Genomic DNA, 23,733 nt, shown 5'->3' on the forward strand with positions numbered 1-23,733 from the left:
AATGTTTATGTTCTTCTCGGAACTACTTTTTTTCTTGCCTGCTCAAGTTTTGCACCATCCACTTTCTCTCCCCATGCCATCCCACCCACCCCCTCAACCCTCCTACAACACGGCTTAGTGTGTTTCACAGCTGATCTAAACATTAAACCAGAGGCTGTATCGGTACCAGCTTCAAAGACAAGCCTCAGCACCGAAGCCGCTGGTCCGCGGCCTGCATCAATGCGATATGCATTGATGCCCCATAGTGAAGGACTGGGTTCTTTTGGACCCAGCGGTGCCAGGGCACAACACCTGAAACCTTCGTGGGTAACCTGCTCCGGCGTACAAGTCACAGAGACACGGGACACTTCCTTCGGCGTCAAAGATTCAAGGTTTATTTGCTGCAGGGAACACAGAAATCACAGGAAGTACATCGAGTGTAGTTCGGGGAGACTGCTTCAAATTGGTTCTGTGGATCGCTCCTTTTATACAGTTTTTACCCATAGGATAACATTGAACACAAAAGTTTACAACCCGGTTCCCACATTTAGCTCCCAGAGGGGTCGCTTTGGTCACTTTGAAACACACAAGGTCCGGAACATAAGTGCGGAAACATTTGGCGGTTCCCAACTGTAAAAACCCATCTTCCCACCATTAACAAATTCCAATCAGCAGTAAAGTAGATCGAAATAGGAACGAAGACAGGTGCAGAGGAAAACGGAGACAGTGGGGAGATCGGAAAGGGTGTAAAAGGGGAGGTATCGAGAAACACGAGATACAGGCATCAAAGGGATGTGCCTAATGAGATGCACGGCTGGGACAATAAGCCCGTGCGGCAAGATGAGCCTCAAGCGGCACCATCCGCCTTACAGCAGCAACCCCCTTGTCATAAAGACACTTTCAAAGAACACGTGTCTTCCGCAGATATCTTGGGAGTCCCAGGGTCGCGAAGCGGACAGCGTCCGTTCGCTGGCTACTTGAGGGCAAGAGACAAAATGGATGCCGTATCTAAGATGGAACCCGTGGGTACAGATGAAAAACCCACATAACAAACGAACGGTTTAAGTTAGCACAGCGAAACTGCGCACACTTACTAAACTCGTCATTTGCGGTTCATAGATACCAGACTCGCCCATATCCGTGCGAGTCGAAAACACCACTTACAATTGTCACGGAACCTCAATAGTCCTCTTTCTATTTCTATGCCTGTACTGGCTGCAGAGACACACAAGCCTGTCCGGGACGTTTCTTCTCCGCCTACTTTGCAGTACTGCTGCCAGTCCCTTGCTTTTTTCCCCACCCGGTGGTGTAATGATACTATCTGGAGTGATAATGTACACACTAAAATTTCAGGAACGTTTGGACCTTTTCGTTAGTTCATCAAATAAAATGTATTGTTCAATAGCCTTCTGCTTTTTAAACCTCTGTAGGATGATTTCAACATGTAGGCTACAGAGCTGTACCGGAGGCACATTAACCTACTGCGCTAACTAACAAATAAGGACATAAATCTAGGCGATGCTATAAACTGCATTGTGCTTGCAACATTCTTGGTTGGTCCTGCACTATGGAATAAACTTCCTCTTCTGCTCAGGCAGTGTTCGGACCATTTGACCTTCAGGAAAAGGTGGAAAACTTTCCTGTTCCCGAATTAGCGCACTACTGAATTCCTGGACTAGCAGCCGATCTAGTGGACTGACCGCTCCCTTCCATCTACTACTGGCGTTTGTGCGCAGAGATACTCCTCCGGGAGTCGATTCAAGCGCGGTATAAACCCATAAATAAACTGGAAGGGAAAGCCCTTTGTACTAGCAGAATGGTGCACGAGGTATAAGAGTCACACATCTCAAAGGGGGAAATGGGGAATTAACCTATGGAATATATTATGATGCAAACGCGAATAAAGCAAAGAGACCCAATGTATTCCTAGTGTGCCTTTTTACTTTGTTAAAGGCATTGAAAGTCAGATAGTACCCCAAGTGCTATGTGTGACAATTGAACATCTCAACTCTTTGTACTACTAAAGATTTCGACTTAGCGCGCCCCGGGGGGACTCCATTTCATCAAAACAGAAATCATTGCTTTTGATGACGCTACACACTGGAATACAGCTAGATTTGAACTTAAAGACCAAAGGTGCTGTGTGGCCTTATTTTGAGTTGCTTGTAGACATGTTGTACATGAAAGTGACAAAAACAGAAGGAGGCAATTTGCATAAGAAAAAAAAGCATATCTGCACACCACTGAGAGACCGTCACAAATATAGCGACAGAGCCAGCCCATAATCGCAAGCCTTGAGGATCACATAAGTAATACCAAAAAATGAATTTGATTTTTCGCTTTCTTTGTTTTTGCTTCTGGGTTGTGCCAAGAATGTTGTGCGCTTGCTTCTCATTTCGCAATTCTATGGATTGAAGGTTTTCTATTGTTCTCTGTGCACTGGTGAGTTGATTTTCTGATGCAGCTCGTCCAGCAAAGCAAATAAAGCACAGCTCACAAACTGGCAAAACTCAGACAGATGCAGACTTTGAAATGTGCTGATTCTAAACTCAAAGGAGTGGAAGTTTTTTAGGAAACCCTTTGTCTTTTGGAAGTAACCAGAGATCGGATCCATTTTACAGGCCAGTCTTCGAATGAAAGCAGACGCCTGCGGGAGAGTCGAGCTTGAATAAGACCTAAAGACAGGGGCGCGGACGAAGGACACCAGATCCCGCAGTTCATATTGGATATACATTAGGCATATGTAGATTCAGATCATGTTTGTGCAATGGGCTTACAATATTCCAACAGTGCCTGGTACTCACAAGCATTTGAAGTATGAGTGAGCACAAGTCTGCATTCTTTGATCTTGAGCAGGAGATAAACAAAGGGGCAGATCTACAAGGAAGTGCCGCAGCGCGGCAACGCAAGCCCTTCGGCTGCTCCACACTGCGGCACTTCGGAAGCACAGGTCTGCGACATATCTACAATGATATGTCGCATTCCTGTACTCTCCCCTGCGCTGGCGCAAAAACAGTTGCCAAGCTGGCCCCCTTGCACCGCGGTGAAGGATGCCTGAGCCATGGGGAGATAGTTTTTGTGCAGGAAGGGGCCCCTTCCTGCACAAAAACAATCACTGCAGGCATTTTCCTCTTTCAATGCATGCTGTAGGAAAAAACGAGGAGAAAAGAAAACATTTCGCCTCGTTCCGAGTCCCCTGGTGAGGCTTGGCATTGACACACAATTCCCGATTTACGATTCCTCATCAATCTGGAAATGTGTCTTGTTCCATGGGTGCTGCGTGGGAACACCCACAGCAACACCCATGGAACGCCCCTTCCACACAAAGTGCTGCATGTGACGGGGCCATATTTAGGAATCACGCAGAGTGGCTTTTCCCCTCCTTGTAAATATGGAGAAGTGAAATGTGCCTCCGGTGTGTCACAAAAAGTGCCGTGCTGGTGGCGCAGGGGGCTTGTAAATCTGCACTAAAGTTTCAATGATCACCCTAGGATTGTATTTATTCATTTTATTTATTAAAGATCATTATGTAGCGCGGTCCTAACCACATGGGAAATGGAAACTTTACATTTAACAGGAAGAGCAAGACAATTCTATATTATTACTGATATTGAATAAAGAACTTTGGGCATGGACGAAAAGCGGAATTCGGAAGGTAGTGGCTATAAAGTCATGAGTGATGTAGTCTAAATTCTTTGGCCCGACGTGCGGCCGCACTTAGAATAGCGGTCAGTGCCGCTGCTGCAGTTTTCTATAGCCCTGCAAGCAAGGAGAGGACCAGCGCTTTCACAGTGCTCCTGAAATCTTCACGCAGTTTGTACTTTGATGGGCAATTTTCACCACTTTTGTTTTTGGGAGTTTTATAAAGCGCAAATTCGACCCGTATCAGAGCATTTTACATGTGCACCAGTTGCGGTACAGACAGACACAATCCTTTTTGTTAGGCACGAGGAGATGACTTGATTTGCCAAGAATCACAGAATGTTGAGCGCCCCTGCTGAGACACCACCTGGATCCCCAGCTCCGATGTTGACCACTCGAGCCATTTACCCACATCCTCTCCCCACTTGTGCGAATTGGGGGGTGTTTGTAAGTTGAAGTTGCAGAGTGTAAAAAACAGGAACTGCTTGCTTGACAGGGTTGTAAACTAGAGTTTGAAATCAAGGGAAACAGCTGAGTGACCTAGTGTTGTATCTGAACCTCCTGAAAATATTAGTGGGGAAGTAATCACCCCTTCCCTTCCTCAGGGGGAGATAATGGAAAACATGGTTAGATTTTTTTCTGAATTCTCCTGCCCCCGACAGAGAGAGGGTTTCAAATGTCTCTGGAGAGCCCTACAGAGGTGTAGCAAGAGTTGTGTGAACAGGGTTAAGACATGATGTACTTTCCCTCGCCGCTGCCACCGCAGCTGGTGTTCAGGTAGCATATAGCATGGAATGAAAATAATAGGATTTATAATGTTACTTTATCAAGAAAATTGAAAAAAAATCAAATACTGCTTGGAACAAAAGATTACGTTTAGAATATAATGTCAGTACCTTTTTTCTATGTGGAATGATACACGTGGTAAAAGGATAAAGATGACTGGATTTGGATTTGGATACGGATTTGTAAAGCGCAAAGCTATCCTAGGGCGTCCCAGCGCTGTCAGTTGACCTATGGTTCCGGGGGGGAAGAGCACTATGGGAAGAGCCATGTTTTTAGTTGCCTGCGGAAGGCAAGTAGGTTGTGTTCTCTTCGCATGGAGATTGGAAGGGAGTTCCACAGCTTTGGGGCATTGTAGGAAAACAGTCGCCCCCCAGAGCGGGCCTTATGTATTCTGGGGACGCTAGCCAAGGAGAGGGAGTCGGATCTGAGTTGCCTGTTAGACTGGTGGGGTTTAACGAGGGAACTTAGAATCGGTGGGCCTCTGCCGTGCAGGATCTTGTGCGAGATGCCGAGAGTCTTAAAAGTGATCCTTTCCTTGACCGGTAGCCAGTGTAGGCTTTTGAGGGCTGGTTTGGCAGAGCATCTCGCTTTGGTCCCTGTTAGGAGTCTGGCAGCAGCATTTTGAGCGCACTGCAGTCTGTGGATAACTGAGGCAGGGGCCCCCAGATAAAGGGCATTTCCGTAGTCCAGTCTGGAATTCACTAATCCCTGCATGAGCAGTTTCCTAGATTGAAAGGGGATTAAGTGCAGGATTTAGGAATAAGGCCAAAGCAGGTGCCTGCGGTTTTTCTGGCCTGGGTTTTGAAGTTAAGGTCTTGATCTAACCAGATGCCCAGGCTTTTGACCTTTGGTTTGGGGGTGGGAGGTGATCCCATACAGCCTGGCCATAAGAGGGATGGGGGAAGTTTGCGAGGTTTTCCCAAGAGAAGGTTCTCGGACTTCTCGCCGTTCAATTTAAGGCGTGATTCGCTCATCCAGTGGGAGATGTTCTCGAGGCAGACTGCTAGGCTTATCCTTGATTGGCTGATGGAAACTACCAGTTGTGTGTCATCGGCGTACATAACTGTCTTAATACCGAATGGGGTTATAATGTCCTCTAGGGGGGACATATAAACATTAAAAAGTGTGGGGCTCAGGGAGGAGCCCTGGGGGACTCCACACTGTAGCGGGAGAGCTTTAGACCTAGCTGTGCTGGGGCTCTCTGACCTCTTTTCAGAGGTGACTGCTCATCTAAAGTAATACAAACACTTTGTGATGCAGCCATTAGTATAAGGAGTGGTTTTACTAGCACTTTGTGTAGATAGTACTGAAAAGATCGTCTTTTGGTGTCCAGATGTACACAGCACTGAAAGGGGTATAGATGTCTGCATTTATCACAGTGAAACACAAACCAACCTCCTTTGGAGTTTGATTTACCTGAAGGAGAACTTGAATTCCGGCAATACATCTAGATTGGTTGCCTGAAGGTTTTTAGTTGTTTGTGCCTTTTTATAGATCGGCTTCACCACATGAGGTAGAGGCAGCCTGGATAGACTCACAGCAGGTCTTCACGGCGACGAGAAATTCCTGATCAGGAAACCAATCTACAAAGAGCCACACATGAGCCTGGACAAAGAGGGTTTTGTTAAAGCACCTGTTGGATGTTTTGTCCCCCTTTCCCTTCCCACCTTGTGCTCCATGAGCGCTCAGAGGCGACCCTCTGCCTGCACTATTCAGGGGTCGCTGGCATCTACGCGGGAGGCGGGCGGGTGCGCACGACCCTCTGCCCGCACTATTCAGGGGTCGCTGGCATCTACGCGGGAGGCGGGCGGGTGCGCACGACCCTCTGCCCGCACTATTTAGGGGTCGCTGGCATCTACGCGGGAGGCGGGCGGGTGCGCACAAATATTTTCATTTTTTTAAAAACCTTACCTCAACCAACGTCTTCCGGTCCGGACCTCTTCTCAACTGAATGCTTTAGTACGGGAACCAATCATGCCGCTGCTCTCATGCGTTGAGAGCAGCTCCCTGACTGGAGGGAGCAGCGTCACTTGCCGCTCCTAAGGACACTGGAGCCCTGCACTTACTCTGACCCCGCTGGGGCATGTCTGGCTGGCAGTCTCAAGACAGACGCGTACTTTGGAAAGTTCAAATACAGCACACCCTTCGTCCTGGATGCTCTCATGGCATGGTGAGCAAAAGAACGATGGCTTTAGGCCCAGATCTCTGTACTGGGGTGAATGTATGACATTGTTCTGCATTCTGTCCATCAACTGTGGTTTTTGCATTTGTCACCCCGAGTGGGATGGGTATGCTCAGACGTGAGTCCCATGCTCTCCACACTACTGGATTCAAGCAAGCCGGGCTGAAGACGGCTGGAATGCCAGAAACTGGTCCTCAGAAGCTTGTTTCTGGTCCAGGGAAGGCATGGCTTGGCAGTTCGGGCTGGACTGTTCCCATGACGCACAGTGTCAGACTGATTTGCATATAGCCATATCTGAACTGGGGTGATGTGGAGTGCAAGAAAACGATGGATTTAGGCCCAGATCTCTGTACTGGGGTGAATGTATGACATTGTTCTGCATTCTGTCCATCAACTGTGGTTTTTGCGGCTGCTCTCATTCGGCAGCAGCCCGTCAAGACTGGAGGATGGAAAATAAAATGGTATTTGTATCTTTGAAAGGGTGACTTAAGTGGGGCGATGCTCCCCTGCCCCAACGGAGGAGCCGCCCCTGGCACTATTACTGTACAAAAACAATGAATAGAACTAAAATACACGATCCCTGAAGAGATGCAGGCAAACATACCTCTTAAATGATTCCTTTCAAGAGATTGACCAAGAGATTTGTTTCATCAGACATGTTCTATCTTTGCAGGTTGAGTGGCACTGCAGGACTCGAAGGATTGCGGGTGCTAACTTCTAGATTGTAGGGCGGGACCCTGCAGGCAGGCCCCATCCCGAGCCCACACATGGTGCAAAGGTACTCGGCGTGGCACCGGCTTCACTTCTGTGGAAATCCTTCCTTTCCGAGTTGCTGCTACAACCCTGCCAAGAAAGCCATTGATTTTGATGACAAAGAAAGGTAATATGTCCAACTGTTGGTCCAACACAGTTCAGTGGTAATGAATAGGTACATAAATCTGTTTTAACTATTGTGTCAATGCAAACACGCGGACATTGGCCTGCTTAATCCAGTTCCAAAGTCCTCCAATAGATGTGTGCCAAATGAGTGCAGCCGTACACCTCCCAAATACTATCCATGTGGTTAGATTGACTCAAACATGCGGAAGGCTTCCTGTTAATTCCCCTGATGTGAGTTCCTCCAATCGTGACTCTTTCTGAGGTAATTGAAATTTTTATGGTCAGATATGTCCCCTAACGTGTACCCCAACGTCTCCATGTACGAGTTTAAAGTGCATGTAACTTCCCTCCGCAACCAAATCAGAAGACGCAAATACATTTGCGTCCAACGTCAACATGTCCTCTATCAGATCCACCATGAATGGATTGATAATTCAGTTCCTGACCATGCCATGCCAACGTCTTTACATGGTGCACTTTCACGTTTTTCCTGGCTCGGCAGAGCTAGGCCCTGATTTCTGCCCTCAAACCACTTCTGTCTCTGCCTCTGAAAGCTGCAGCGTGGAGATGCATCCCTGACCTCTGCCTTACTTCCTGCCAAGCGAAGCGGTGCCTGGCTCGGCCTGGCCTGCCTGCCAGAACAGTATTTTATCAGCCAGCCTCCTCGAAAACACATTCCAGTCTAGTGAAATAGGTAAACAGCTTCCCGGCTGCAGAGCAAAGGGCCAAGCCTTCCCGTCTCCTTCATGTAATTCATTGCTCCCGTTACCATGGTAGGCCCATGGCCCCGCGCATTGCACTTAGACACCTATGCATTTAGTATAGAATAGCCTCTGCCCGAGAGACCTTTTACTTCAGATTAAACATTCCCCAAATACAAGATATCAGACATGTTATAGGAACAGGTCGATCTGACATGCTAGACTTCTGTCTCCCCTACTAGTGCTAAAGTCAAAGCCCCCAGTTTTCTTTAGTCCCACGTCATACTAATTGCGTGCGCATCCAGGTGAAATGTTTCAGCTGACTCTGCAGAATCCTCTATGCACCCGCCCACTTATGACACGTTTCTGTGACGTTTCCAGCACACACCTCCGTGCACACCCTTGTACACGCCTTTTTGCTACGCACATGTGTTCTTATCATATTCTTTTCACTTGTCACGCCTACTGTATCCATCGCCATTGTACAGTTTTACTACATATGTCATGTACTGTTAATAAATCGTTGACATCTTATTGCCATCATTGCATATTCCCCGAACCCTTGTATTGATGGAATTGATTTCCATGGCTCGAGCCATCCCGATTAAAGCCCATATGACTCAGACACCACGGACTCTGACTCTCATTTGATTGAGCTATTCTTTTACTTGTCAGTAATTATATGGAAAAACTTGTACGGTAAATTATATTTACCACATAATTTGGCGCCCGAATAGGTACCCCTCCCCCACCCCACGCGCCGGCGATGCGTCGCAGGCCTTGCCCCCTACCACAGCCGTGACGGACTCCTATGCGCATCTGCAGGTTTTCCTGTATCTCCCTCAGGCCTACGGTGGAGACGGAGACTGCGGGATAGCATCCAGACGAGGCGGTGAGGAGTGCGGAGGATCCCGACCAGAGCCCAGCCGAGAGAGCAGTGTCCGAGGTGTCCAGAGGCCCACCTGTCCGAAGCGTCGAGGCGCATGCGTAGTGCGCAGCAGCAGTGACGTCGTAGCAGTCCAGTCCAGTCGAGTTTTCGAGGCCTTCCATTCCGTGCTTCCCGGTGAGTACCGTTGCTGGGGATGCATCAAGACGGGTGCATTAATTTGTATCCGGTCAAGACGGGTTTGGGTACACAGATCCGGTCTGTACTGTTTTAGCAGTGCATCTGTACTGTTTAGCAGTATATCTAGTAATACAGTTATTCAGTGTTTCAGTATTCTTTGCCTTAGAATGTATTAGACAGTGTCGAAATGTTTCAATGTGTTTGATGTCGTGGTATGAATGACTGTTTGCAATTCTATTGTGGTCATCGTGTTTTGCGTCCAGGTAAGAGGTAAAAATGCCTCTGTTTTCTAAATTACGACAGATAGGAACTAGGAAAGGGATACTCGAAGAAGCAGTTCCCGTCCCACCTAGGGACACTCCAGGTCATTTTATGTACCACAAGCATGGCTTAGATGCCATACTGTACTTAGACTTATGGGTGGACTATACGAAGGACTTGGAAGAGAATCAGAGATGGCCCGTTACAGGGACATGGGATGCTGAGTGCATCATGAGAGTAGAAGAAGCGTTATGGAAAAAGAATGCCAGACAATCGCAGAAAGATGCCATAGAATTGTGGCGCAAAGAATCGCATAGACGGACAGAGAAAGAACTCAGAAAAGCAGAAAAAAGCAGAGAGGATTCCGAAAAAGCTAGAGAAAAGGAACTACTAGAAGAAGGAGAACGAGTCAGAATAGAACAACAAGACCGACGGAGAAATGCCCTTATTACAGGACTGTATCCAGTTCTAGCCGAGGGCCGGCCCAAGGCGACCCCGGATATGCCAAGTGATCTGCCGCCACCATTAGTTCCGACTAAAATCCGTCACAAACAGACCGCAGCAGATATATTCCTTTCTTCATATTTAGATGGTGTAGCTCCAGCTTATACTAATGTGCCCGTACTACCCGTACCCCCTGATAACAATGCTCAGCACCCTGCACCGGCCAATCAAGCCACGACCCCTCCACGTCACCAATTTCCCGCACATGTTGCCACTTCCCCTACTGGCCTTCCTACTACAGTTCCTACTAATCCTTTTTCGACAGATGCAACTCAGGGTTCAATCCCATTACATATACCTGCCCACCAGTCAGGTTATGCTCATGCTTCCGTTTCAGGAGGTGCCACAGGTGGCCTCCCCCACACTCCGCCACAATTACATCGATTGACAATGAGAGAATTAGCAATGCAGCGTACACCCAAAGCAAGCCCAGCTGAAAAGCTCAAACAAACAATTGGAGATTGTAGATACGATCCTGTCCCTGGCAAGCAAGGGGACCTGATGTTAGCATCGTTACGTTTAAGACATGTTACAGATTATTTGATGACATTACCAGAAATGCCAGAACATCTAGACAAAATATATCACTTTATTCGATCGGGGGAGGGTCCAGAATGTGTTCGTGAAGCCATGGCATATCAGAAAGTCGAGACTCAAGGGTTAATATTGCGATTTTTGATTAATTGTTTGATAAGGGAACAAGATCAGCCAGGTTATTCTAAAAAAGAAATGGAAGGATTGACAAAATGGAGTCAGAATATTGCAGATTGTAAGCATGACAAAGAGAAATGTATAGATGCCATGTCCAGAAAGATCCGTAAAGAAATAGTGGCCATACATGCCCGACGCAAAGCCGACAGGACAACCGAAACAGGGGACGAAAAGGACTCCTCATAGGAGGAAGAACCAGAGAATCCAGCAGCGACTCAAGACACGATAGCTTACGTAGGTAGGGCGAAACTCCCTAAACAGTACCCTTCTGATAGACCTTTTGACAGACCGATACGTCTAGAAAATAAAAGACGTTTTCTTCCCCCCATACCAGAAAAATGTTCTCTCGAACAGTTATTCCAAGCCACTGATAAAATCCTGAAAGATAGAATAGGTTACAATGAACTTAGTACAATGCGTGAACAAGAACTAGCACGGTCCGCAGTACAGTGGGCCGATAATGACAGCGTGTATAGAGACGATTCAGTAGCGCAAACATTTTTGAGTCTTACTCCGACTGAACAATGTTTAGTTGGTATGTACATGATCCAACATATTATTATGCTATATGAAAGTCAGCATTCTGATCCAGGTCCCTTATACAATGTACTAGACGAATTACTCCTGAATAGGTGGAGAGGCCTAGGTACTGATTTGATTAATGTTATTCTCGAACAACGTCATAGATATAGAACATTTTTGACTCCACATTTCGTTCCGGTTCCACCCCCAGTAAGCTATCCTTTTCACCTAGATAGACAGAACCCTTTACGAGAAGTCCATCCCGTCCAGGCAACTCCAGGGGGTGAGCTCCAACGCGTATTTGTATACACGCCCATAACTAAAATGGAATTATTGGAAATGAAGAAAATAGTGCCTAGTCATGATAAAGATCCAGCAGGGTTTCACCGTGAAATAAAAGACATGTTACTCATGGGAGATTATACATATCCCGATATTATGAAAATATTAAAAGTGCTATTGCCTGCCGGTATGTACGAGAAACTCAAAGAAAAAGAATGGGAAGTGGGAGATAAAAAGATTAATTGGACTGAATTGGAAAACGAAGAAACCGGACGAACCCCCGGTCTAGGTCTTGGGGAGAAAACTAAAGCATTACCAGGATTATTAGTACAGGTTTTGCCAAGATTGTTGACAACTAAAAAGGAGGACTGGGATGCAATCTCAGCCTGCAAACCGAAACACGACGAAGACACTAGTGATTTTTATTCTAGATTCGAGAAATGTTTTATTATTAATAGTGGCCTGAAAACAAGTAGCGAGTCTTACCCACACCTATTTGTGACCAAATTAGTCGAGAATTCATTGCCCCAGGTTAAGAACCGTGTATTGAAAGTCGAGAGCACATGGCAAGCAAATACGCCTTCCCAAATGTTACAAATGTTACAGTATCACCAGAACAGGATTAGGGAGGAACATGATCACGAACAGAGACGTATGAAAGACACGAAAATGAAAGTGCTAGTTGCTCAGTCAGTTACAGCTGATGGTCAGAAAAGGGGTACGACACAGTCCAATAATTCGGCAGCTCCTGTTAAAGGGACATGCAACTATTGTAAACAGCCAGGTCACTATGTAAACGATTGTGCAGTTCTGAAACACAATATAGCCACAGGTAAAACTAAAGAGAGACCACGTCCACCTAGACAGGACCAGGTCCAACAACATATCCCGCAGAATGTGCAGCCTATGCAGGTTCCACAACAGACCGTAGCGGTACCACAGCCCCAGCCCATTGCCGCGACACAACATGTCACACAGCAGATGTACCAGTATGCACAATCCGATTACCCTGATTATCAGCAGTACACATGAAACAGCCTAGAGAGGGAGGTTGGCTTGCCTCTTATTGAGGTTCCTGTAGATCAAGAGGGTCCTTATGTACATAGTCAGGTATTAGGAAAGGATAGAAAATTTTTGATTGACACAGGGGCAAGCAGAACTACCATTAGTCATGACGAGGTTCCAGGGGCACCCCTCTCAGGCTCACAGAATGTTTCCCTTGGATTTTCAGGAAAGCCTATTGTTAATGAAGTATCGAAACCAGTTCCTCTTGCAGTTGGTCCACTATCCCGTACTACAGATTTATTGCTCACGAAATCATGTCCAGAAAACTTGCTTGGTATTAAAACACTGAAAGCTCTGGGAGCTGTAATTTGTTGTTCTCCGGAAGGAGTAAGGCTGTTCCTTCGTGATTTTAAGGGTCATTATGTGTTGAGAGATTTTGATCCCAGGTTACAGAATGTTCCTGCACATTTATGGGCACAAGGCCCCACTGATGTAGGTTGTATGCACATTACACCATACCGTGTTACACTCAAGCCAGGAGTTGTACTGCCCCGAATCCGACAATACAAGTTACCACCTGATGCTGTAGTGGCTTTACTGAAAATCATTGACGAGCTCATTGCACAAGGAGTGGTTGTAGAAACCGACTCCAATGTTTGTAATTCCCCTATCATTCCGATTCTTAAACGCACTGATCCGAATGCACCTCCAGTTTATCGTTTGGTGATCGATTTACGAGAATTGAATAAATGTATTGTACCACAGTATCCAGTGGTCCCAGACATCTCTTCATTATTGACAGCTATTGATTCAGAGGCGACGTTCTTTACTGTAATCGATCTCAAGAACACCTTCTTTAGTGTTCCCATTGATCCGGAAAGCCAGTACCTTTTCGAATTCTGTTTAAATGGCCGTAGCTTCAAATTTGCACGCGCCCCTCAAGGATTCACAGAAAGCCCCAGCATCTACAGCCAAGCATTGAAAAGACAACTTGACAGTATTCACATGCCTCCTAACACTGCCCTACTCCAATACGTCGATGATCTGTTGATCACCGCCCGAAGTGAACAAGAATGTGAACATGCATCACTGACAGTTTTGTATTTCCTGGCGGACAAGGGACACAAGGTGTCTCCTTCGAAGTTACAATTCTGTGTCCAGCAAGTGGTGTACCTTGGGCACTTGCTGTCCAAGTGGGGTAGGCAGCTGACACCGGATCGCATCCAGTTAATTGCACATCTTCCACAACCCAAGACACAGAAGGAAGTACGAGCCTTTATTGGACTCACTTCTTATTGCAGACAATGGATTCCCCAATATGCATTTCTAGCTAAACCACTTATACAGTTGACAACACAGGAGGCAGCGTCTTCGTCTGTTCTCCCTTGGACTCAGGAACATACACAAGCTTTTGACGAATTAAAGAAAGCCTTATGTCAAGCACCTGTTTTAGCGACACCATGTTACAGCAAACCTTTTACACTTTTTGTCACAGAACGCGATGGCACAGCGTTATAGGTTCTCACTCAGGTTCAAGCAGACAAACACAGACCGTGTGCTTATTTTTCAAGTACATTGGATCCAGTAGCCCAGGCCTTGCCTGCGTGCTTAAAATCAGTTGCAGCAACAGCTCTAGCAATCAGACAAAGTGACTCCATTGTATTGGGACATCAATTGACAGTACAGGTTCAACACTCTGTGGAAGTTCTCCTAAACCGAACACAGACCCAGCACTTGACCATAGCACGACTAACAGGTTATGAATTGACATTATTCCAACCACACATAGAAATCAGACGCTGCAATACACTAAATCCTGCTACACTTTTACCATCGAGCACAACAGATCCTACTCTACATGACTGCGTGGATGTCATTAACACAATCACGAAGCCCAGACAAGACTTGACAGATGTTGCACTACCCGATCCAGACCTGACACTTTATGTGGATGGTTCATGTATGAGAACAAGTACAGGAGAGTTAGTGGCCGCATATGCAGTGACCACTGAAACTAAAGTCCTAGAAACACATCGCATTGACACCCTGTCAGCTCAAGCAGCAGAGCTCATTGCTCTGACCCAAGTCTGTATACGAGCCAAGAACCTTAAAGTAAACATATACACAGATTCACGCAATGCATTTGGAGTCGTACACGACTTCGGTGTTCTCTGGCAAGAGAGGGGTTTCCTGACCTCTCATGGAGCCAAAATCCAGCATGGTCCTCTCATCCAAGCTCTGTTGGAAGCAATTCATTTGCCTACAGCAATAGCCATCATGAAGTGCAAAGCACATACAAAAGTCACAGACACTATTTCCCAGGGTAACGACCTGGCAGATCGAACAGCGAAACATACAGCCCAGACTCATACTCATACGACTGATATGACAAAGACTGACGTATCTTCACTGACACATTGCATGACAGTTAGGGACCCCACACAAGATGTCATTGACATACAGACACATGCTACTCCAGATGAAATAAAGAAATGGACTGAACAAGGAGGGGTCCAGACTGAACAGGGATGGATGACGAAGGGAAAGACCACATGGTTTCTCCCCGACTCTATGGTTCAAGTTATTATCAACACTGCACACAGTCCAGCACATTTGGGAGAGAAAGCTATGTTAGACAGTTTACAGAACCTCTGGTTTAACAAGCATTTACGAGCAGCAGCAAAACAGAAAGTGCGTACCTGCATGATCTGTTGTCAGTTCAATCCAGGAAAAGGTATTCCCGTGGAACGAGGTGGATTTCATCCTCCCGACCATCCTTTTGAAGTCCTCCAGATGGATTATATCCAGATGGACAGATGCCGAGGGTTCAAGTATGTCCTCGTAGTTGTATGTGCCCTATCCCGATGGACAGAAGCATATCCCGTCCCAGATTACACTGCCCCGACCACTGCCAAGCAGTTGGTTCGTGAATTTTTCCCACGGTACGGTTTTCCCCGTGTCGTGTATTCAGATAATGGTCAGCCATTCTCGTCTGAACTCATGAAGCAGGTTTCACTTCTGTTAGGTTATCAATGGAAGTTCCACTGTGTTCGACATCCCGAGGCAGCTGGTCTCGTGGAGAGACACAATCAGACTCTGAAAACCCGTCTTGCCAAAGTGTGTAAAGAGAAAGGTGTAGATTGGATAGTAGCTTTACCAGTTGCCCTCTTTTATATGCGAATGGTAGCTCATTCTAGGACAGGGCTATCCCCGTATGAGGTGGTCTTCGGTAGGCCTCCTAATATGTGGGGGACGCCTATGCCACGTAAAATAACCGATGTTGACAGTACTATGCTGACAGATTACCTTGCTTCCTTGATGTCTGCACTACTATCATGTCGTTCACAGGTCGCGGCAGCCTTTCCAGACAACACCGAGGTGAAACCGCATGAGCTGGTCCCAGGAGATGTTGTCGTAGTCCGCAATATTGATCGGTCAAGCCCTCTGGAGCCCCGCTGGAAAGAGCCGAAGATCGTTTTGTTGACTACAAGGACTGCAGTCAAGATCGAGGGAAGAAAAGGCTGGCTCCACTCGAGCCACGTCAAAAAATTTTATGGACTTCCGCCAAAGACTGATTCCCAGGACTATCGCATTCCAGACACTGATACTAAACTCCCCCTGGTAGAGAAAACTCCTCAGCAGGAGTACCGATTGAAATTAAGGTCTAGTAAGTCAGACAGTTTAATTGTTTAAGTCCCCTCCTGGGTGAAGCGGTTAGACAGTTTCTTGACATGTATAAGATAGACCCCAATAGAGAGAGAGATAGACAGGAGATCAAGAAACGACGTTATTGTAAAAATCTCCGAAGCCGTTGTATCTGCACGTTACTTATTATGTTTTTTCTGAGTCTTACGGTAATCTGCATCAGTTGGATGTTATATATGTACTTTCCCATTGCACATTCTTTTTCTAATGTCACTGCAGAGAACACGTTTAGTGAACTACCCCCACATGAATTGTCTTATCGCCTTGCACTACGCAACAATACATTCATCCGTATGTTACACCATTCTCACCAGATCAACAATGCTACTAATTGTTGGATATGTGGCCGACTCCCTCCCTATCAGAACTACAAGGGAACTCTGCCCCTCTTTCCTTACCCGTTTACACATAATGGTTCCTGTGGTGCATGGTTTAGTTTAATATCCTCTTTAGACACTGAATCCCGTGTTTCCCAAGGCAAATGGATATGGGGAAACCTGAACACAGTCATGAACAAAGCATGTTTCCCAGACGAAGAAGGTCTTCCACAAATGACAGGGACCGATCTAGAAAATGAAGTGTATGGATTAGGTAATTTTACACTTAACCTCATGATTCTAAATGTTCAGTCAGAAACTAGTCCAGACTTGCCATCTATATCAGTTTTACCAGCAAAAGGTGTATTATGCGTCAGAAAGAATGGTTCAGTGCATCTAGGCCATAGTGACTGTACTACTGTGGTCGAATTCAGTGATGAAGGCAAGTCTACATTCAAAGCTTCCCGACATTCCTATTTCATTTGTGGTCAGACGGCCTATGTACGATTACCTCTAGATTGGGATGGTACTTGTTTCATTGCATTCCTATTGCCACCAGTTTTTTTAGCCCCATCTGATTATCACAGGAATTCCCACCTCACTCACGTTAGACAAAGGAGAGGTCTCCCAATCGTTGATCAGACTGAAACTACATGGGAACAATATACAGATTTCAATAAAGGATTCTTTCCTTACTTAGGCACTGTCTCAAATAGTAAACTGATACGCAAATTAACCAGAATCCTCGAAGCAGTAGTGAATGAGACTACTTCCGCTTTGGGCAACTTAACAGAGGAGCAGTCTGCTATGAGACTTGTTGTTCTTCAGAACCGCCTTGTCTTTGACGTCATCCTGGCCGATAGGGGCGGAGCTTGTAGAGTCATCGGATCCAGTTGTTGCGTGTTTATTCCTAATAACGCGCCATCAGTCTATAAGGCCATCACCAGACTTCACGAAATTGCCCATCAGATACATCAGAACCCAGGCTCCTGGACTTGGTCCGGTTGGCTCTGGAGTGTAATAACAGCCTGGGGATGGAAGCTACTGTCATTCCTAGGGATTATATTGGCCATAGTATTCAGTTGTTGTCTGTGTCTTCAATGTGGGCCAGCGATTTGCGGCTTGTGCGCCACAGCTTGTATTCCCCGCCCAAGTTCACGTTCCCATTCCCGAATAAAGAAAGAAGAACAGATGATGTTATATGAACAAATAGATGGTCTCATGAAAATAGATATATCCTGAAGGGTCCATAGGGGACAAGGAGGGAATGAGGTAATTGAAATTTTTATGGTCAGATATGTCCCCTAACGTGTACCCCAACGTCTCCATGTACGAGTTTAAAGTGCATGTAACTTCCCTCCGCAACCGAATCTGAAGACGCAAATACATTTGCGTCCAACGTCAACATGTCCTCTATCAGATCCACCATGAATGGATTGATAATTCAGTTCCTAACCATGCCATGCCAACGTCTTTACATGGTGCACTTTCACGTTTTTCCTGGCTCTGCAGAGCTAGGCCCTGATTTCTGCCCTCGAACCACTTCTGTCTCTGCCTCTGAAAGCTGCAGCGTGGAGATGCATCCCTGACCTCTGCCTTACTTCCTGCCAAGCGAAGCGGTGCCTGGCTCGGCCTGGCCTGCCTGCCAGAACAGTATTTTATCAGCCAGCCTCCTCGAAAGCACATTCCAGTCTAGTGAAATAGGTAAACAGCTTCCCGGCTGCAGAGCAAAGGGCCAAGCCTTCCCGTCTCCTTCATGTAATTCATTGCTCCCGTTACCATGGTAGGCCCATGGCCCCGCGCATTGCACTTAGACACCTATGCATTTAGTATAGAATAGCCTCTGCCCGAGAGACCTTTTACTTCAGATTAAACATTCCCCAAATACAAGATATCAGACATGTTATAGGAACAGGTCGATCTGACATGCTAGACTTCTGTCTCCCCTACTAGTGCTAAAGTCAAAGCCCCCAGTTTTCTTTAGTCCCACGTCATACTAATTGCGTGCGCATCCAGGTGAAATGTTTCAGCTGACTCTGCAGAATCCTCTATGCACCCGCCCACTTATGACACGTTTCTGTGACGTTTCCAGCACACACCTCCGTGCACACCCTTGTACACACCTTTTTGCTACGCACATGTGTTCTTATCATATTCTTTTCACTTGTCACGCCTACTGTATCCATCGCCATTGTACAGTTTTACTATATATGTCATGTACTGTTAATAAATCGTTGACATCTTTTTGCCATCATTGCATATTCCCCGAACCCTTGTATTGATGGAATTGATTTCCATGGCTCGAGCCATCCCGATTAAAGCCCGTATGACTCAGACACCACGGACTCTGACTCTCATTTGATTGAGCTATTCTTTTACTTGTCAGTAATTATATGGAAAAACTTGTACGGTAAATTATATTTACCACATCTTTCCATCCAGTTTGGTATTCTCGCTCTCATAGCGCCTGGAGAGCCCCCGGGGTGACGAGTGCACTTTACGAGAACCTTGAGATGTATTGATTGGTTGAAAGGACGGAGCTACCACCTCTGTGGCACTGCGGCTTAGTATGGTCTTCCCTGAGTGAGTGACATTGATTGTAAGTATGAATACAGCGCAAGGCCTCTTGGCGCTACAGATAAATGAGAGTAAGAAAAAGAAACCATGAGGATAGAAATGAAAGAGGACACACGAGAAACTGCTGCTTATAGCAAAGACGAGATTGAATTCTTCCATGCAGCCATCATCTCTTGTTTCACCTCAAGCGGCTTCAAGAGGCCCAGCTGCAACTTTTCATAGTCGGATGCCAAAGAGGATTTCATTCTTTTTGACATTTAATTTCTGCTTGGACTGAATCCGAATGTGTTATCCTCTGAACCCGGAGTTTATGTAAAACCTCGTATCACTGGTCCATGCGGCTGACCAAAAACAAAACGTGGTTGCTGCTTTTCAAACACTTTCACAGATATTTACATAACTCCGATCAATCGAGCCAGAAGTGATTGGCGTTACTAATAACTCGTGGTAGTGTTACACAGGAATTGAATTGTGTTGATTTCTAAGGCTGTCTTTAAGGCTCAAGCAGAAAAGATGGCAAATAAAAAACTGACTAGGCACTTTTTACAAACTACACACCATTCGGCCTCTTAGGCCACATCCCCAAGCACTCTCACGTGCCCTGTCAGTGGTTATCCATCGAGAAACGTATCAAATCTAAAGCCCTTTGCTTAACCTCTAGAATTTTGAAACACTTAGATGCTTGGTCAGTCCATGCTGCTTACCTAGAGCTTTTCCATTCACCAAACCAGAGATTAACTTGAATACCTGCGGTTTAATCGTGCTAGACTGGGAGCCCGATACTTTCGACACCTGGGCCCTAAGGTATGGGCCACTCTTCCCCTGCATCCATGCCTCAGCCCTTCAGAAGAGATTGTTTGTAAGCAACTCAAGACCTGCCTTTTCTACCGCGTGCTCAGTTTTGGAGATGAGGGTCTTCTTCAGGAGTGCTGGGGAGTCCACTTTGGGTATCCCGGTACAAATTGTTAAAATAGAACACAGGTTATGAAGGCAGGCCTTGTGCCGGAGAGCTGATACATCTCACTATGGTATAGCTACCCGGTATAAATGCACAGAAACCACTTGTGTCCATTACCAGTTATGTTAGCGAAGGAGTTTTGTAGCATTCATGTGTAGAGCCTAGCTTTGTAGAGTCCTATGCTAAATGAAGCAGTGAAATAGTCCCAGATAGTTCTTTCTCAAGTAGCACATGCAATCTTCCACCACCCGATCCCTTAAGTCATCATGAGTCGCACCTTCTATGTAAGCTCACTCCACTGGACCTTAAACCTGACTTTGTTTGTTCATTGCAATTTAATGTAGGTTGCGTAGGCTATTTGGAAGTGGGTGTTTCACAAGCTATTCTCTTTCAAGCCTTTGTATCCAAATCAAATCATGCCAACTTTCATAGGTGCAAACAGCGGCGTAGCACGGGTTGCCAGCGTCCGGGGCAAGGCAAGTATTGCATTGCGCAATTTGTGCCCCCTATTTTGTGCACCTAAGAATTTAGAGCCCAGGGCAACCGCCCCTGTGGCCCTGCCCACGCTACGCCACTGGGTGCAAAGTCTACGATGGGTAGAATATTAGTACTGTTTGCTGTGGTATGAAAACTGTGCAGCGGTTTGGAAGAAATAGGCTTTATTGGGCAATAGTTTGTCTATGCATATTAGTATTTTGAGTTACTGTTACTTCATTATTAGGTCTCGCTGAAGCAATGCGTAAGCATTGTTTTCGGCGAGATTATAGTAACCTGATTTCAAAACTTTACCCACTGCGGATCGCATACAGTTCATGTGAGAGCCAGGCGCGTGCACAGCAATTCGCTCCCTCTACCCCTCCCACAAAGCAAGACAAGAACATCAAAGCCATTTGCCAGCAGCCACTTCACGCGCTCCGCAGGTCATAAACAGGACCATCTGCTCGTGCCCAGACCCCCTCCCAGCGCTGCCTTTCCTCTGCTCAGCTTCAACTGGTGCCCGACATCGCACCCCTGCTGCCCCGCGAGCACTTGTTTCATTTGTTAATTGAAGGCTGTCCCCACATGCAAGAGACAAGCATGTTACTTTGTCTTTTACTATTTAATGCTCTGTAGTGCCAAGTCACTTTCTGTGGTACAATGTTAAGTCGCCTAATCTTGTTACAGTAACTAACTTTATGTTGTCTTATGTTGTTATGCTTTGCCATGGATATTATGCTATGTTTTAAACAGGTATGTTATATAATGCCTTTATGTTATGTACTATATTATGTTTTTATGTTGCTTTTGATATTCATGTCAGTGTGCTACAAAATGTGTTATCTTGTGTTATGTTATATTATGCTCAGATGTGGCGAAGATGAAAAGCATAACGTTTTATTTTACTATTCTAATTTTGCATAAGCAAATACTTCGGTCTTCACAAGCAGCTATACTGTCTAGTGTCTTGTGGTGGCGAAACTCCCTTCCACGCCGTTTCCTGAGGCGGAGGTGTCTGTGAACGGGAAACATCGTTTACAATGCGGTGTTTACACCGCGTTGCCTTTACAACGATGCCATTACAACGCAAGTCGTTATTACGACTTGTGCTGGATGGCGCTGTTGTATAAGGAATAGTGTAATTTTATATTCCAACACCTTCCCTACTGTTACGTGGGCTGGTGTTAGAATATAAAATATAAATAATATAAAATTATAATAATCCACAATCCACGCACACTTGTGTTGTAATAACAGCGTTGTAAAGTACCGCGATCTAAAAGATCATGTTGTACTAACGTACATCCTCTGCGAACTACTTATTTGAAATCACGGCTCCTCCTCTCACACAGCGGCTCCCTTGGGCAGCGCAATAACATTATAAAGCCGCTAAAATGCATTGCGCATGGCCAGCTGCAACTTCCTCAACTCCTGTAAAAAGGGCAGCCAAGTTTAATATGAACAAAAGAGGGAGGAACACATGTTTTACCCAAAGACCGGAGGGGAAGGGCGTGCGGCGTGCAGTCTGCCTCACGTGCATAGTACAAACGCCCCAACTCACGTCTCTTTATTATGGACATGAGCCCGGTTCCTGCTGCTGTTATACGCGGTAAGCACTGGACTGCGAACATTGTAGGTGTCCTATTCTAGCTTAAGCTGTTTGATTTTACTATAGCGCCAATATGCCATTTGTGTGGCCTCGCATTGCTATAGTCTGCCCGGAAAGAGCCTTGACATGTGCTTCCCAATGCACGTGCTCGCCGGAGTATGGTGTTGGAGGATTTGTCCTTGGCTGAGCAATTAGCATTATGCATTTTGATGGTATCTCAGTTTTCCACATAATTATGCATTTACTGCATTTGCCTGATAATTCATCATCTTCTGAATAATGTGTGTTACAATGTTAACATTGGGATTTCATACTGCCACTGTGTATGCTGCTAACCTTATGCTTTCCTGAATAGATAATGGAATCGAATCTTGTCACATTATTTGCCACATAATTCCAGTGTCACCCTCACAGCTCTTGGGTGATGTGTTGTACATGCAGTCTGCCATGTGATGTGTGACTTCTGGAGATGTTATAGTTATGTGACTGTGTTCTCGGTGTGCCTGGTGAGTTATGTTAGTAGTGTTGCTAAACTTTTCTTACTGTCTCCCTAGAACTAGAGCGATCCCGAGCGTCTCCCTCACAGTATGCTAGACTTTGGAGAGATTAGAAGCAGGCTCATCTAATTGTCCATTTAAAGAGCTATATAAAAATGGACAATTATTGTTTAAAAAAAATATATTGTAGATCTGCTATACTTACACCGACTGAGATTGCATTGCGAATCCCAGCCGAATCCTAAAATGTTTAGTTTGAGTCTATGATGCGCCCACTTCTCCCTTTTACTGTATGTATTTATGTTTTACAAGCACGGCACACTATAACTTTAGCGGCCCCATCACTTCAGTTTTTTTTGTAGCCAGCGTTGCAGCCTGTCCCACCCCCAGGCATGCGCTACGCTTTCATCATTGCAAATGATTCTTTGTATTTGGCTAAAAGGTTGCATTTTGTGCCATTAGCTGGCAGCTTGTTTCAATTATCACCTTACATTTTCTTCATTTTATGTACCCATTTCTTCTCCTGTTTCTAACATTCCTCATCCTCTCACCCTGTCTCTTCCTATCTCTCTTCCTCTTGATTCGCGCTTTCCTTTTATCCTCTTTCTTTCTCTCTGTCATAAGCTGAATTTTTCCTTTTCCAAAGCCCTGTTTTCGCCTCCCACTCGTATCTACCTCCACCGATCTTTTCCTTCTTATTTTTTGTACGCAAAACAAAAACACTTTCTCCACAAACAGCACTTTTATCCAGTCTCGCCTCTGGCTGTCTTTACATGCTTACACCCCCTCTCCAACAGACCACTCACACTGCCCTCCTTTCACACAGACCACACACACTGGCTCCCTTGCACACAGACCACACCACACACTGCTGCACACCTCACACTGCTGCATGCCACACACGGCTGCACGCCTCACACAGCTGCACGCCACACACTGCTGCATGCCTCACACTGCTGCATGCCTCACACTGCTGCACGCTGCATGCCACACACGGCATGCCACACACTGCTGCATGCCTCACACTGCTGCATGCCTCACACTGCTGCACGCTGCATGCCACACACGGCATG

The 23,733-nt window shown here is 45.9% G+C and overlaps 1 pseudogene; it reads left to right on the forward strand.

The window, feature by feature from the left end:
* The window catches only part of LOC147693202 (bifunctional 3'-phosphoadenosine 5'-phosphosulfate synthase 2-like), a 150,654-nt pseudogene that overhangs the window by 88,354 nt on the left and 38,567 nt on the right, over nt 1-23,733 (forward strand).

The sequence above is a fragment of the Lissotriton vulgaris genome, chromosome 8 (genome assembly GCF_964263255.1).
Source record: "Lissotriton vulgaris chromosome 8, aLisVul1.2, whole genome shotgun sequence".
Classification (NCBI taxonomy): domain Eukaryota; kingdom Metazoa; phylum Chordata; class Amphibia; order Caudata; family Salamandridae; genus Lissotriton; species Lissotriton vulgaris.